We start from the raw sequence: 4449 nt of genomic DNA, 5'->3' as shown, positions 1-4449 counted from the left end.
CGGAATAAGCATATGGGATCGCCTAGTGGGGATCACGCATAGCAGGCACCTATACCCAAAACGCGGGCTGACCAGCGGGCAGACCTACAACGTAGTGGGCCAGCAAGTGACTCCTCCGCTGAGTCAGTGCTGGGGGCCACGGAGGAATCTGCAGGGCTCACCTGACGGGGAACTTTACTGACAGATAAAAAGGCGCACGCACCTCCGTGTTAGGGAGAATGGCGCAGCAAGCGTGTTTCAACACCCTACCGAGTTGTTTCCTCAATCACCAAGGGTTACCTAATACCCTTGAGGAAACCGGCTCCACTCGCAGATTGTAAAACCTTGCAAATGTGTTGGGTGTCGCCCAGCCCGCAGCTCTACAGATGTCTGTTAGAGAGGCGCCGCGTGCACGCGCCCAAGAGGATGCAACGCTCCGAGTGGAGTGTGCACGTACTCCCGGGGGACACGGCTGACCTCGACTCGAATAAGCGAGTGAAATGGCATCCACAATCCAGTGGGATAATCTTTGTTTCGATACGGCACTTCCCTGCTGCCGACCGCCATAACAGACAAAGAGCTGCTCAGATGATCTAAAATTCTGAGTACGGTCCACATAAATGCGCAGAGCGCGAACTGGACAAAGTAAAGAAAGGGCTGGGTCTGCCTCCTCCGGGGGCAGCGCTTGCAGGTTCACTACCTGATCTCTAAAGGGGGTGGTAGGAACCTTGGGCACATAACCGGGGCGGGGTCTCAGGATGACGTGAGAGTAATCCGGCCCGAATTCCAGGCACGAGTCACTGACCGAAAATGCCTCCAGGTCCCCGACCCTCTTGATGGAGGCCAACGCAACCAGCAGAGCTGTCTTCACGGACAGAAATATTAGAGATACTGATTCGAGTGGCTCAAAGGGATCGGATCGCAAACTTGTGAGAACGAGGGTGAGATCCCAAGAGGGCATGAGAGGGGGGCGAGATGGATTAATTCGCCTAGCACCCCTAAGGAACTGGATGACAAGGTTATGCTTTCCCACGGTGCCGCCAGCTAATGCGCTATGATAAGCGGAGATGGCGGCCATGTAAACCTTGAGAGTGGAGGGCGACAGCCTGCTGTCCAACTTCTCTTGAAGAAAAGAGAGCACAACACTAATCTGGCAATTTCGGGGGTCTTCTCTGCGAGAGACGCACCATTCAGTGAATAGACTCCACTTCAGGGCGTAGGCGTGCCTCGTGGAGGGGGCTCTAGCCTGAGTGATGGTATTAACCACCGCAGTCGGTAGGTTACCTAAGTCTTCCTCGCGTCTAGGGACCACACGTGGAGGTTCCAAAGATCGGGGCGAGGGTGCCAGATGGTGCCCTGTCCCTGAGAGAGTAGGTCCTCTCTCAAAGGGATCCGCCAGGGGAGTGCCGTCGCGAGGAGTGAGAGCTCTGATATCCAGGTCTGGTTGGGCCAAAGGGGCGCAACTAGCAGAACCTGTTCCTCGTCCTCCCTGACCTTGCACAGAAACTGCGCGAGCAGGCTCACTGGGGGAAACGCATACTTGCGCATGCCCCGAGGCCAGCTGTGGGCCAGTGCATCCGTGCCGAGAGAGCCCTCGGTCAGGGAAAAAAACAACTGGCAGTGAGCGTTCTCGGGGGAAGCAAACAGATCGATCTGGGCCTCCCCGAATCGCGCCCATATCAGCTGAACAGACTCGGGGTGGAGTCTCCATTCTCCAGGGCGTAACAGCTGTCGTGAGAGCGCATCGGCTGCACGATTGAGCGTGCCTGGAACGTGAATGGCGCGCAGCGATTTCAGCTGCGGGTGACTCCAGAGGAGCAGACGGCGGGCGAGCTGAGACATGCGGTGAGAGCGCATACCCCCCATGCGGTTGATATACGCCGCCGCCGCCATACTGTCCGTCCTGACCAGCACGTGTTGCCACTCCAGCACCGGTAAAAAGCGGTGGAGAGCGAGGAACACTGCCAACAGCTCTAGGCGAATAATATGTCAATGCAGCTGGGCACCCTTCCACAGGCCCGCAGCCGCATGCCCGCGACACACGGCCCCCCAACCCGTGTTGGAAGCATCTGTTGAAACAACAACATGGCTGGACGCCTGTCCTAGAGGCACACCGGCCTGTAGGAACGAGGGGTCGTTCCAAGGGCTGAGGGCGCGGCGACACAGCGCAGTAACCGAGACCCGGTGTGTGCTCGCGTGCCATGCGCGTCTGGGGACCCGATCGTGAAGCCAGTGCTGAAGTGGTCTCATATGGAGCAACCCGAGCGGCGTGACGGCGGCTGCGGATGCCATATGCCCTAGGAGCCTCTGAAAGAACTTCAGTGGGACCACTAGTTTGCTGTCGAGCTCCCTCAGACAGTTCAGCAACAGGCGAGCGCGTTCCTCGGAGAGGTGCGCTACCATGGTGATCGAGTCCAGCTCCATCCCGAGAAAAGAAATCCTCTGCACGGGGGCGAGTTTGCTCTTTTCTCGGTTGACCTGAAGCCCCAGTAGGCGGAGATGTCGAAGCACCTTGTCCCTGTGCATAATCAATTGCTCCCGCGAGTGGGCTAAAATCAGCCAGTCGTCGAGATAATTGAGTATGCGAATGCCCGTGAGCCGAAGGGGCGCTTGGTGTACCCTCCGCGAGTTTGGTGAAGACCCGCGGAGACAGAGAGAGCCCGAAGGGGAGGACCTTGTACTGCCACGCTTGACCCTCGAACGCAAACCGCAGAAATTGGCGGTGGCGTGGAAGAATGGAGACATGGAAATACGTGTCCTTCAAGTCTATAGCTGCAAACCAATCCTGAGGACGAACGCATTGGAGAATGCGCCTCTGCGTGAGCATTCTGAACGGCAGCCTGTGCAGACAGCGGTTCAAAACGCGCAGATCTAGGATTGGCCGTGACCCACCGCTCTTTTTGGGTACGATAAAGTATGGGCTGTAAAACCCACTCTCCATCTCGGCTGGAGGAACCGGCTCGATTGCACCCTTCGCCAGGAGGGCAGCAATCTCCTCTCGCAAGACAGGGGCGGACAGGGGGTTGACCCTGGAGAAATACACGCCCGTAAACTTGGGGGGCCGTTTCGCGAACTGAATCGCGTAACCGAGTCTCATTGTGCGTATGAGCCACCGCGAGGGGCTGGCCCGCGCTAACCAGGCAGGCAGAGCCCTCGCTAATGGAGTCATCGCTACAATCGCTGACGTACCAGCGGTGGGGCAGCGCGGAGTGGGTGTGCTGATCCGGGAAGCACGAGGGTCCCGCGGAAGAGCTGGAGGAGAGCGATTCGCTCTGGCTTCGCACCCTGACTCTGGAGAGGGGGCTGGAGGGCTGAGGGAAGGGAGACCGTCCCCCCAGCGCTCGTGAGCCACTGGCGAAGCAAGTAGAGTCTGCGAGCCGGAAGGCAGCGCGTCCCGAACTGGCAGAACTCGTGCAGTCACATCCGGGGAAGGGAAAAAGTGCTCTTTTACTGATGTTTTGGTGGCACTGAAAAGTACCGTTGTTATCGGGGCCCCGCCCTCCAGCGGGGAAAGAGCAAGTTTCCTCTTCTCCGGATGGCCTGTCTCAGGGACGCTTCGCTGTCCGTTTACCGGACTTAACGGCGCCCTGGGCAGGAGGGGCTGCCTGCTTTCGAGGTGTACGCCGCGCCCGCTTGGCCGGAGGCGCAGGCGGGGGGGGGTTGTTCAACACTCGTTGGCGGGCGCCCTCGGCGAGGAACAGCGGAGGTGGATGGCTCGGCGGGCAGAGCACGGCCACGCCGATAGATTACATTGCCCATCGCATCCGACTGCTCTTTCACCGCCTTGAATTCCTGGGTGAATTCACCGACGGTGTCGCCGAACAGGCCAGCCTGGGATATGGGCGAGTCAAGAAAGCGAACTTTGTCAACATCGCGCATATCAGCCAGGTTTAGCCAGAGGTGGCGTTCCTGAACCACAAGTGTGGACATCGTCCTCCCCAGCGCACACGCGGCGGACTAAGTAGTCCGAAGAGCATAGTCAGTCGCGGTGCGCAGCTCATGTAATAAGCATGGGTTGGACCCGCCCTCGTGCAGCTCGGCCAGCGCCTGCGCTTGGTAGCGCTGGTAGGTGGCCATCGCGTGCAAAGCAGAAGCAGCCTGGCCCGCAGCCTTATAAGCTCTGGCTCCGAGGGAGGCAGACAACCTACAGGCTTTGGACGGGAGGCGGGGCAAACCCCGCCACCTAGAGGCGCCGCGCGGACAAAGATTGACCGCGATAGCGCGCTCCACTGACGGGATCGCCTCATACCCCCTGGCAGCTCCGCCGTCAAGGGCGGTGAGGGCGGAGGTACACGCAGCACGGGCAGAGAAAGGTGCCCTCCAAGACTGCGTGAGCCTACTGTGCACTTCCGGGAAGAAGGGGACGAGAGGCTTCGAAGGCTTCGCCTTCTGGTCCTCTACGTAGCACCCGTCTAGTCGGTCCGGCCGCGGAGCTGGGGGATAAACCATCTCCAACCCCACGGCCGAAGC

Source organism: Danio rerio, chromosome 4 (genome assembly GCF_049306965.1).
Source record: "Danio rerio strain Tuebingen ecotype United States chromosome 4, GRCz12tu, whole genome shotgun sequence".
NCBI classification, from domain to species: domain Eukaryota; kingdom Metazoa; phylum Chordata; class Actinopteri; order Cypriniformes; family Danionidae; genus Danio; species Danio rerio.
The sequence above is the reverse complement of the archived record's forward strand: the minus strand, read 5'-3'. Positions refer to the sequence as shown.